Genomic DNA, 13,161 nt, shown 5'->3' on the forward strand with positions numbered 1-13,161 from the left:
TATATATATATATATAATCACATTCACTCTCTTTATCTCTCCACAACCACTTCTATAAATCCTAATTGTCACACACACAACTTAAGAACCAATTTTGATGATATCCTACAATACCTTCCTTGTGAGATTAATATTTTTCTATAATATAACTCGATAGTTGTGCGCTTATAACTTTGGTTACTATTTAAACCCCTATCAAGTTTTTAGCGCCGTTATCAAGGAACGATGTTTATAAGTAGGATTTTTTTATTTTGGTTCTTTAATTTGTGTGTTTTCTTGTAAAGAAACCACTTTGAAGATTGAAGATTGAAGATTAAGGATTGGACATTGAAAATTGAAGATTTACTTGTGGTAACTCCTCTTTCTAGTATTTTTAATTCCACCCCTTTTAATTTGTTTATCACAATTAGAGACAATTATGATCTTATTTTTTTACTTTTGTCAACCCTATCCTCTTGGACATTTACTATCAAAATAATAAATTCAAATAAGAGCTCTCTTTCTCATATTTGTTTGATTGTTAACCCTAATTAAAAAATAAAAAAAAGATTTTATTTTTTCATCCTCTTGTAGTTGCTTTTAATCCTAGGGTTACATTGCATATAGTTAGTAGGAATTCACCAAAGTGATTTGAGCATTTTGATTTAACACACAGTTGAAAAACTAACGACAATACCCCCTAATCAAGATAAGGTGAGAGATTTTATCACCATATTCTTTACCCACAAATCATTAATTCCTCACTACACAAACCCAAGTTTTTTAAAACTCATTAGACATTGGCCCCAAAGGACTCGAGCTGACTAAGAAAGTGAACCGATTTAAGTTTACTTGAATCTGTTGGTATCTAAGACAGTATTTAGAGGTTTCATAAAGCACTCCACAAGAAAGGAGGTATTTAATTAATATTTGATCTCTCTTTAGTACTATCCTTATTTGACTAACTGATTGAGTAAACTTTAATCTTTTCACTAAATGAGTTTTTAGTTAGGAGCTGATCCAGTTGAGTCTAGGCTTAATTCTAAAATTAAGTGTGATTGATACAAAGTGATGCTCTTGATTTGTTTTAGTTAGATTTTTCTTATATCTTCCTCCTCCTTCTTATCTTTTAGGTCTTTTAGGTTTTCTCTTAGAAAAACTTGTGTTAGATTTTTTTCCCTCTAATTTTTTTCTTAACATTTTTTCTCTAAATATTTTATAAAAAATTCAAAAAGAATTTATTTTGTTGTATGCAATTTTAGATTAGGGATAATACCCATCATTTAATCTATGATGAACTATTTTTTGAAATTAAAGAAATGACTAACACCAATCCAGAAATGACTAACACCACTCCACCTGTTCTTCAAGATATGTGTTACCTAACTAGGAATGCAATCCCATTTTACATTAAGATACCCGATGTCAATGGAAACTACTTTTGAGCTTAGACTATATTTCATAAACACGCTTCTAAAATTCTTAGGAAATAAAACAGAAGACATTTACATTTTTATATCCAAGTTTGAGAAAGTTTATCTTATGATTAAGTTTAGGGAACAATCTGAGGATGCGATTAAGCTTAGATTTATTCATTTTGCTCTTAAGGACAAAGGTAAGAAATGACTGTATAGCTTACCTATAAATTCTATCTCAACTTGGGATGAATTTGTCACCATATTTTTAAAAAAATTTTCCCTATCCACAAAATAGTTAAGCTTAGGAATAACATTCATAACTTTAAGATAGTCCAGAAGAGCCATTCTAAAAGTATTTGATAGATTTAAGGATCTTCTTATCCAATGTCTTCACCACGGTGTAGAAAAATGGTGATTATGTCAAATCATATATGAAGACTTGGATTATTTTTTAAAAACTTCCTTCAAATCAATGTGTCAAGGGGATTTCATAAAAAAATTGCCGATAAAGCCTGAGAATTTTTAGAGAGTTTATCTAAAAAAACTATGTAATGGGAATACTGTGATGAAAGAATTTCATCAGTTATCAAACCCAAATCTATTGGTATGTCCTTAGAGTCAAACATAGCCTCTCAAGTAAAGATAGCTACAATTTTGCGTAGGTTAGAAACTTTAGAAATCAAAAACGAGCTCTAGCTCAAATCAATCAAGTTTCTGCCTCAGGTTGTCATAACTGCCTTTCTCCAGCCCATGTTTTAGAAGAATGTGCCCTTTTAGGAAACACTCAACCATTAGAGTAGATGAACGCTGCATTCCAGTATCCTAGAAATGATCTATTTTCTCCAACCTACAATCCAGAGAGGAGAAAGCATCCCAAATTTGCATGGAATTAGGTAGATTACTTTGGAAATTAAAACTTCACTCCCACTTCAAAACAATAATTTTCTAAAGGAAACACTGCTAAAAAATTAGGTATCCTAGACGGAAAATTCTGTCTAGGATACACAGAATTCCGTCTAGGATGCGTATCCTAGACGGAATTCCGTCTAGAATACCTGTCTAGGAAGTTTCCGTCTAGGATTTAGTATTCTAGACGGAAATTCCGTCTAGAATATATTGTAGACGGAATATTCTAGACGGAATTCAAAACCGTCTAGAATACATCCTAGACAGAATATTCTAGACGGAATTTCTGTCTAGAATAATTCATCCTAGACGAAAAAAATTTCCGTCTAGAATCTATTTTCTAGACGGAAATTTCCGTCTAGAATACTCATTCTAGACGGAAATTCATGTTTTTTAATTTTTTTTAAAAAATGTATCCTAGATGGAATTTGGGCATCCTAGACGGAATTTCCGTCTAGGGTATTGTGCTATAGTTTTTTTTTTTGCAGAATCTACTTTGGGTACATGTCAATGTTTTAAAATGTCTGATGTCGGGTTCATGTCGGTTGGCCAAAATTCATGTCGGATAGCGAAAATCGGGGATATATCGGGAGACATGAAAAAAAATATCAGATTGCCATATCGAATAGGTTGATATAATATCATAAATGGAATCTTCACATACTTGATAATTATATTGTATAAACATATGAAAAAGTACATAACTTATTGATGTTAGGATCACTAACCAATTGTAAACACCTGATTTCTGAGTCGGGTTTTTCAAACTTGACCCAATAAGCTTAAAACCGCTTTTTCTAAAATTTGGCCGATATTTATTGGCCGCAATGGCCCCCGACATACCCGATATTTTCCGACATATCCCCGACATGACCTCAAAAACGCAATACGCATTGAAATGAATGATATCGTGACGGCTAGGGTATAAAACCGCCATATGGCATAAAACACTGGTACATGTACACAATATTGAATAACAAAAAATTATATTCATATCCAACACAATCTAATTATATTCCAATATCAAATCCCTTTATATTCAAATAATACATTCACCAAAATAGTAGAGAGATACATAAATTGTTTACAAACTTTTCTACTACAAGCTTGTAGAAGTGAACTATGTCTTGGCATTTCGACTTGAAAATTTCAAGTTTCAATTAAAGGATATATATATGATACAGTAGCATGGATTTGATTGGCATACGTATATATCCGTATTCTCAGTATAAACTCTGAGACTTCTGCCCACCATTGTGTACAACAGCAATCGTCTCGTCAAGCTTTGACTGGTTATTTCCATTGAGACCAAGGCCAAATTGGATGTGAGGAAAATGTGCCCACTGAAAAATGAGAAGAAAATGGACATGAGGGGAAAATCCATGCTCGGAACTACATTAGCTTGAAAAGAATTTATGCATATCATACAATCACACACGTGTGTTTGTGAGATTTTCAGCAAATTTATGTGATGAGTCAAACTTTTTTGATGAATCTATATTCAAACTGGCTTAATTTAGTTAGTCCAAGTTATAGCATGAAGTGCATTGGATTGGCAATTATGTTTTAACCTATGAAAGAAATAATACACAAGGAAAATATGTAAATCAGTTATAATTAAATGGTTTAAATCACATGGGCATATCATTTCAGATGATTATGTGAATAGGAAGGTTCATTTGATCAAACTCCTTGGTCCTTAAATAGATAGAATTTTGAGCAGAAAATTATTCTATACAGTAGATATTTTGAGCATATATTCTTACCTAATGAGCTATTTGGTTTTATGTGTTCCTTTGAGTTAAGAGTGCAACTTTCCTCAAAAAAGATATCAACTTTCTTCTTCTGTAGAATATTAATGTTAGTCTAGAAAATTAGGGTACCCATAAGGTTATTGATTTTATGAGCTTAATTAAACTCAACGAGAATAAGGATAATGCTTGATCAAGCGCATTATGTTCTGAAATTAAGTAACATATAAAACCTGATCCACAATGAATGTGTATATAATTTTTATACTTGTGTCTTCCTGAGTGTAACATAAGGACACAAGCAATGCATCAATATATGTACAAACTGGTCCATAAAAAAAACCCTTTATAAAAGATGGTGATTTTCTACTAGTCGAGACAGAAGGAAAGACAAAGAACTAAGAGGATTTTAACAATGATGAGAATCAAGAAATAAGTATGAGCAATCACCTTGACAACAAGAAGTGGATTGTGCTCCACTGTCAACAAAAACCTGAAAGGTAGAAAGAGCACTTAAGTACTAACAATTGAAGACAAGTAGCTCTGAGGATTGTGCTCCAGTATATGTAGATAATATAAAATTAAAACTTGAAGACAAATAGCTCTGAGGAGTGTACCTGATGCTGATAGCTCAACGTTAGCTGTGAACTTGGAAACACATCAAGTGAGGAAACAATTGAAGCAAGTCTCGACGGCTCCTCCTCTGTCAAACATTTAGATGAAAATGAAATTTATTATCTTTTCTCTCTACAAAGTAATATTAAAAACAAATTGAAGATATGTGAAATAACTAGCTTGACCTTAATGCCAGTACAACCATTTACATCATGTAGAACCCCGTATTTTGTTAGAAGTATATGTGAATTATTAGTGTATAAATAATTCTATTTGTGATAAATGACTTGAGGTCATAGATATACTTGGTAACAAGTTGTTAGACATGTATGAGTGTGGTTTCATAGAGTTTCGTGCATTGGTTTTGGTTGAATAACAAAACATGTACGAAAATCTGGATATAGTGTCTACTCAGTCGACTTATGAGTCGACTCATGAGTCAACTAATGAGTCGACTGATGAGTCAACCTATGAGTCGACTGACGGGCTAATTTCGGGTTTTGTTTTAGTTGCGGGTTTGGTTGGGTCTTGTTCGGGTTTTAACCGTAATATATATATATATATTATTTTACCTGAAACCAACCCAAAAACCCATCAGAATCCCAGAGAAACCCTAGCCCCTCTCTCCCCTCAAACCCTAGTTCGTTTTGGTGATTTTGGAGGAGTTTCGGAGGAGTTTTCAGCGGGATCTTTGTGGTGCTATCGAAGGGGATCGTCCTCTCATCGGATTCAGGAGTTTACAGCACATCAAAGGCGAGTAACATCTTGCCCAATCCTACACCCACTGTTTGTATGCTTTTATTTGGTTTTATTCAGGTTTTATTGAGCCTAAATCACTATTTGTGTATAAAAATAGATCTTTATAGTATATGATGCAAAAATCGAATGTTTCCAGTTTATAAAAGCTCACAAACAAATTTGTAAATTTAGATCCAGATCTGGAATTTGTTTAAACATGGGTTTTATTGTGATTTAATGGTTTCAATACATTTTTAAACATGAATAAATATGTTTAGGGTTTTAATATAAAATATTACATGTAAAGCTTTCGTTTCTGTTGATATACATGTGCTAGAATCGGAAATATATTGCTGGACATGATTAAAGAGAGCTTTAGTTAACGTTTTTGGAGATAATCATCGAAAGTAGAAAACTGGAGATTTTCTTCTCAGTCGACCAATGAGTCGACTCATGGGTCGACTTATGAGTCGACTGATGAGTCGACCAATGAGTCGACTGATGGGGATAAATTTTAGTTTTGTGTTTTGTCTGGTCGACTTATGAGTCGACTGATGAGTCGACCAATAAGTCGACAGATGAGGCGTTTTCTTCTTTTGTATTTCTTCAGTTTTGAATCTGTTTGAGTTATTTTAGTTTAACTGAAATTGTTTATGTTTGTTTATTATTGTTGTGTGCGTAAATATGAACGAGGAGTCACCTCGAATGACGGGTATTAGAAACTAATGTACAACCTGTATCTTTACATGTGAGACGTCATGCGAACATGAGTTTAGGTTTCCGCACCGAGACACGTGAGAAATTAGGGTATGTGCACCTGTTCATATAACTCATCTAGTCCATGTGTTGGGCAGTTGTGATGTGTAGTCCATGTGTTGGACACTTATCACTTTCAGTCCATGTGTTGGACAGTTTACATATGCAGTCCATGTGTTGGACATCCACTACATCAGTTTAGACCTTAAGAGTTAACACCTATACTGCATAGGCTGGAAACGACACTTATATGAGTTGCGACACGACACCGTAATTTAGTCTGGGATGAGTTTGCCTTCTTCTATTAATGTTCTTGTATTAGATTTTGGGTTTGGTATTTAGGGATGTACAATTTGAGATACAAGGTATATACACTTATGTTCTGAGATTAGTTGTATTTCTTTTATTATTGTTCCTGTACTAGAACCTCGGGTTTGGTGTTTAGGGATTTACAATTTGAGATACAAGGTATATATATGAGGGTTTCCTTGTTTGGATTATTTTGCTCGACGTACTTATGCTCATGTTGTAATTACCTAAATAGGATTTTGTGATTATATATATATACATATGTTATAACTGTATTTTCTATATACAACGAGCCCTTTCTCCTTGGAGTTGGTTGTGATGTTGCTCGCTAGCGCTTTGACGCTCGTTGTCCCTCCCCCTTTTAGGTAACGAGCCAGGAGCCTGGAGAGTCGCAGGTTGATGGCGAGGCACTCTAGCTTCAGCTATTCTATTATAGTTATATTTTATTTTTGAGCTCCACTGTAGGATTTTGTTAGACATTTTGAGAGTTAGGTCTAGAAGTTGTAAAGGCTATATGCCTTATTTCCTCTTTTTCAGACTTTATGTATTTGAGACTTGTTGAGGAGTTCCAGTTTATTCATTCCAGATATTGACTTGTATTTTAGTATGTTAGATGATGAAATAGTAATCTGATCTCTATTATTTCATTAGTAGACTCTTGTGTTATCTTTTACTTGCTTTTGTACCTACACCTGTTATTGACTCTACTAGAGAGATAGTAATTATGATGGTGAAACATATTATTGCACGACGTGGTGTATGGCAGGTTTGACATTCTTGGTTTTACCTTGGATTGTAGCCTTGTGTGAACCCAGAGGCGTCATAGTTGGTATCAGAGCTCTAGTTCCAGTATCCTTAGGATCATCCTGTGTCGAGTCGTGGAGCTAGGATAGAGTTTCTTAGGATTCATGTATAGAGTCCGTAAGGATTCCCTAGTATGAGTGAGGACGATATATGCGTATATCTCAAAATTTAAGAATATTTTTTTTATGACAACTATTTTGTGTAAACTTAAAGTATTTGGGTGAATATTAAATTGTTGTGAAAATCATATTGTGATATGCTATGTACGCGTATATGTCTATTGGTACTCATAAACCCTTGTTTTTCTTATGATCAGAGAGATGGCAGGACGTGGTAGACCTCGTACTCGGAGAGCTGGACAGGCAGAGTCATAGCAGGCTCCACCTGAGGCTCCACCGGAGCCACAGCAGGCACCACCCGAGCTGCAGCAGGCTCCCCAGTACCTTATTGATCTCATGGCTCCCATCGTAGCTAGGATGGTAGCAATTGAGGAGCTCGTAGCGAGTCATATCACGCCACCGATACCACCATCACCACCAGCAGATCAGCCGCAGAGGATACCAGCAGTTCCTATCAGTGAGAGACCACCAGAGGCCGCACCTGTAGTTATTCCAACAGTAGTCCCAGACAGAGCCACAGAGCAGGAGGCTTGGCTCCGTATGGTTGAGAGGTATCAAAAGATGAGAGCACCAGAGTTCCAGGGGTCAGCAGATCCTCTTGCAGCCCATAAGTGGAAGGAGGATGTGAGTAATATCCTTGATATACTTAATGTGGATTCAGTCCAGAAGCAGAGATTGGCATCTTACAGTCTGAAGGGAGACGCTGGGAGATGGTATAGGCTTCAGTTCACTCTAGAGCACCGGATGACCCTCACCTGGGAGGACTTTGTTTATTTCTTTGATGGGTAGTATATTTCTTCTGCAACACGGACTGAGAAGGAGCTTGAGTTGTCCTGGCTGACTCAGGGGGATATGTCAGTGGCAGATTTTGAGAGCAGATTTATGGAGTTACTGCACTTCACGGGCATGTGGCAGATAGGAGAGCGACATGCTCAGATGTTCCTAGCAGGGCTTCGCCCTAATCTCCGTCGTTACCTCGTCTCGAGGAAGTTCTTCTCAGTTCAGGAGGTAGCTGAGGCCTCCACTTCTCAGGAGATTGAGACTGCCATGTTCTAAAAAGATAAAGAAGGGAAGATCAAGGCAGGATAGACCGGGGATAAGGGGAAGAACAAGAGACCCTTTTCTGGATCCCAGCAGCAGCAGCAAGGTTCTCATAAGAAGGAACCCCAGCATGATCAGAGAGCGCATCAACAGCGCAAGTTCTAGGGAGTTTGCTATAACTGCCGCAAGGTCTTAATTGGCATTTAATCGGATTAGATTAGCATAAGACCCTAATCACCCCCCTCTAGGGTCTAACACATATGTTGGACACTTATCACTTTCAGTTCATGTGTTGGACCGTTTACATATGCAGTCCATGTGTTGGACATCCACTACATCAGTTTAGACCTTGAGAGTTAACACCTATACTTGCATAGGCTAGACACGATATTTATACGAGTTGTAACACGACACCATAATTAAGTCTGAGATGAGTTTGCCTTCTTTTATTAATATTTCTTGTATTAGATTTTGAGTTTGGTATTTAGGGATGTACAATTTGAGATACAAGGTATATACATGAGGGTTTCCTTGTTTGGATTATTTCGCTCGACGTACCTATGCTCGTGTTGTAACTTCCTAAATACTAAAATCCTCTTATACATCGGTACTTACAATCTGAGCTACATGGTATATACATGAGGGTTTCCTTGTTTGGATTATTTCGTTCGACGTACATATGCTCACATTGTAATTACCTAAATAGGATTTGTGATTTTATATATATGTAATAACTATATTTTCTGTATACAATGAGCCATTTTCCCTTGGGGTTGGTTGTGATGTTGCTCGCTAGCGCTTTGACGCTCGTTGTCCCTCCCCTTTTAAGGTAACGAGCCAGGAGCCCAGAGAGTCGCAGGTTGATGACGAGGCACTTTAGCTTCAGCTATTCTATTATAGTTTTATTTTACTTTTGAGCTCCACTGTAGGCTTTGTTTAGTCATTTTAAGAGTTTATATCTAGAAGTTGTAAAGGCTGTGTGCCTTATTTCCTCTTTTTTAGACTTTATGCATTTGAGACTTGTCGAGAACTCTAATATATTCATTTCAGACATTGACTTATAATTCAGTATGTTAGATGATGAAATATTAATTTGATCTCTATTATTTCATCAGTTTACTCTTGTATTATCTTGATCTCTATTATTTCATCAGTTTACTCTTGTATTATCTTTTACTTGCTTTTGTACCTACACCTGTTATTTGACTCTACTAGAGAGATAGTAATTCTTTTACTTGCTTTTGTACCTACACCTGTTATTTGACTCTACTAGAGAGATAGTAATTGTGATGGTGACACATTTTATTACACGGTGTGGTGCATGTCAGGTTTGATATTCTTGGTTTTACCTTGGACTGTAGCCTTGTGTGAACTAAGTGGCGTCACAGTTGGCATTAGAGCTCTAGTTCCAGTATCCTTAGGATCATCCCGTGTCGAGTCGTGGAGCTAGGATAGAGTTTCTTAGGATTCATGTATAGAGTCCGTAAGGATTTCCTAGTATGAGTGAGGACGATATATGCGTATATCTCAAAAAAATGAGGATAAATTTTTTATGACAACTATTTTGTGTAAACTTAAAGTATTCGGGTGAATACTAAATTGTTGTGAAAAATCATATTGTGATATGCTATGTATATGTATATGTTTATTTGGACTCATAAACTCTTGTTTTCTTATGATCAGAGAGATGGCAGGACGTGGTAGACCTCGTACTCGGAGAGTTGGACAGGCAGAGTCGCAGCAGGCTCCACCTGAGCCACAGCAAGCTCAACCCGAGCCAGGCTCCCCAGTATCTTATCGATCTCATGGCTCCCATCGTAGCTAGGATGGCAGCAATTGAGAAGCTTGTGGTGAGTCATATCATGCCACCAACACCACCACCACCACTAGCAGATCAGCCACAGGGGATACCAGCAGTTCCTATCAGTGAGAGACCCCCAGAGGCCGCACCTACAGCCATTCCACCAGTAGTTCCGGATAGAGCCACAGAGCAGGAGGCTTGGCTTCGTATGGTTGAGAGGTACCAGAAGATGAGAGCACCAGAGTTCCAGGGGTCAGCAGATCCTCTTGCAGCCCATAAGTGGAAGGAGGATGTGAGTAATATCCTTGATATACTTAATGTGGATTCGGTCCGGAAGCAGAGATTGGTGTCCTACATTCTGAAGGGAGTCGCCGGGAGATGGTATCAACTCCAGTTCACTCCAGAGCATCGGATGACCCTCACATGGGAGGACTTCGTCTACTTCTTTGATGGACAATATATTTCTTCTACCGCACGGACTAGAAAGGAGCTTGAGTTGTCCCTGTTGACTCAGGGGGATATGTCAGTGGTAGATTTTGAGAGTAGATTTATGGAGTTGCTGCACTTCATGAGCATGTGGCAGACAGGAGAACGTCAGGCTCAGATGTTCCTAGTAGGGCTCCACCCTAATCTCCTTCGATACCTCATCTCGAGGAAGTTCTATTCAGTTTGGGAGGTAGTTGAGGCCGCCACTTCTCAGGAGATTGAGACTGCCATGTTTCAGAAGGATAGGGAAGGGAAGACCAAGGCAGGACAGACCGGGGATAAGGGGAAGAACAAGAGACCTTTTTTTGGATCCCAGCAGTAGCAGCAATGTCCTTATAAGAAGGGACCTCAGCATGATTAGAGAGCGCATCAGCAGCGTAAGTTCCAGGGAGTTTGCTATAACTGCCGCAAGGTCGGGCATAAGGCATCGAAATGTCGCAGCGCACCAACAGGAGCTCAGCAGGGCAAGGGCCCGAACCAGTAGTAGCAGTGACAGCAGGGCAGAGTTCAGGGCCAGCAAGCGAGACTTGAGGTACCGCCAGCAGCACAGAGGACTGAGGGGCAGATTCGGACAAATCAGGAGGTTTCTCAGGGGCAGATAGTACCGTATTCTCCAGCACTAGTAGCAGAGCAGTCTCCAGCCTCGGGCAGAGTATATGCGGTAGTACCGCGTGATCATGGAGCTAGTAGAGCAGTGGTGGAGGGTACGTTTCTTGTGAATTCTTTTCCCACCCGTATTCTCTTCGATTCGGGAACTTCACATTCCTTCATTTCGCATGATTTTATGTCTAGACTCCAGCTTGTAGCTCAGCCATTAGACACCCCTTTATCAGTTTCCATCCCTTTAGGTGAGATATCACTTCTAGAGAGCATTTGTAGGAGGTGCACTATCAGTCTAGACGAGTTAGAGTTCGTGGTTGATTTGATAGTGTTGCATATGTCCGAGTTCGATGTCATCCTTGGTATGGATTGGTTGTCTTCCTACCATGTTAGTATTGATTGCTTTGAGAAGACAGTCAATTTACGGGCGTCCGATGTATCCGAGATGATTGTGGCAATCTCTCAGGGCAACCGTTTTGCGGAGTTATTTCTAGCGTACATCGAGGAGGTAATTGCGACGGGATCAGGGTATTGATTTATTATAGACTAGAGTTGTCTCAGAGTATCAGGATGCCTTTCAGGACATACCTGGACTACCTCCTGTGAGGGAGGTTAAGTTTTGTATTAAGTTACAGCCAGGCACAGCCCCGATATCCCGCGCACCCTATCACATGGCACCAGCTAAGATGAGGGAGCTTCAGACCCAGTTGGACGAGTTGTTAGCTCAGGGTTTTATTTGTCGGAGTCATTCTCCGTGGGGCACACCGGTCCTCTTCGTGAAGAAGAAGAACGGTAGTACGAGATTGTGCATTGATTATAGGGAGTTGAATAAGGTCTCTATCCAGAATAGGTACCCATTGCATAGGATTGATGACTTATTCGACCAACTGCAGGGAGCGTAATTCTTCACGAAGATTGATCTTCATTCTGGCTATCATCAGTTGCGGGTCCGGGAAATGGATATTCTCAAGACCGCCTTTCTTACTCGATATGGATCTTTCGAGTTCATGATCATGCCATTCGGACTGACCAATGCACCCGCGGTATTCATGGACTTGATGAACCAGGTTTTCCGTCCCTTCTTAGATCAGTTCATGATTGTTTTTATCGATGACATCCTCATTTATTCGAGATCGGAGGTAGACCACGAGGAGCACCTACGATTAGCTTTGAGGACTCTGTAGGAGCATCAGTTGTATGCTAAGTTTAGCAAGTGTGAATTTTGGCTTTCAAAAGTTAGATTTCTCGGCCACGTCAGCAGTAGAGAGGGCATAGCAGTGGACCCAGCTAAGGTGACAGCAGTTCTTGACTGGGAACCGCCGAAGACGGTGACAGAGATTCGTAGCTTCTTGGGCTTAGCCGGCTATTACAAGAAGTTCATCCAGGACTTCTCAAAGATTTCGATGCCACTTACACGCCTTACGAAGAAGGGTGTACAGTTCATTTGGAGTATAGAGTGCCAGAAGGCCTTTGATATCTTGAAGACTAAGTTGACTTCAGCACCAGTTCTAACTATTCTGAGTTACGACAGGACATTCTTCGTCTACACAGATGCATCGTTGGCAGGCTTAGGAGGTGTATTGATGTAGTCTCAAAGAGTAGTAGCGTATATATCACGGCAGTTGATGGTGCATGAGCAGAGCTATCCCACTCATGATTTAGAGTTAACAACAGTGGTATTTGTATTGAAGTCGTGGAGTCACTACTTGTATGGAGTGCAGTTTGAGTTGTTCACAGACCACCAGAGTCTGAAGTATCTTTTCTCTCAGAAGGAACTCAACTAGAGACAGAGGAGATGGATTGAGTTTATCATCTGAAGTATCTTTTCTCTCAGAAGG

At 38.7% G+C, this 13,161-nt stretch overlaps 1 long non-coding RNA gene across 1 annotated transcript; it reads right to left on the reverse strand.

Annotated features, from left to right (window-relative positions):
* On the reverse strand, positions 3,320–4,882 carry LOC109823608. Its single transcript, XR_002242415.1, has 4 exons — positions 4,855–4,882; positions 4,672–4,757; positions 4,505–4,547; positions 3,320–3,646 (listed from the first exon to the last, which is right to left on the reverse strand). It is a non-coding gene; the product is annotated as an uncharacterized LOC109823608 (long non-coding RNA).

The sequence above is a fragment of the Asparagus officinalis genome, chromosome 9 (assembly GCF_001876935.1).
Source record: "Asparagus officinalis chromosome 9, Aspof.V1, whole genome shotgun sequence".
NCBI classification, from domain to species: Eukaryota; Viridiplantae; Streptophyta; class Magnoliopsida; order Asparagales; family Asparagaceae; genus Asparagus; species Asparagus officinalis.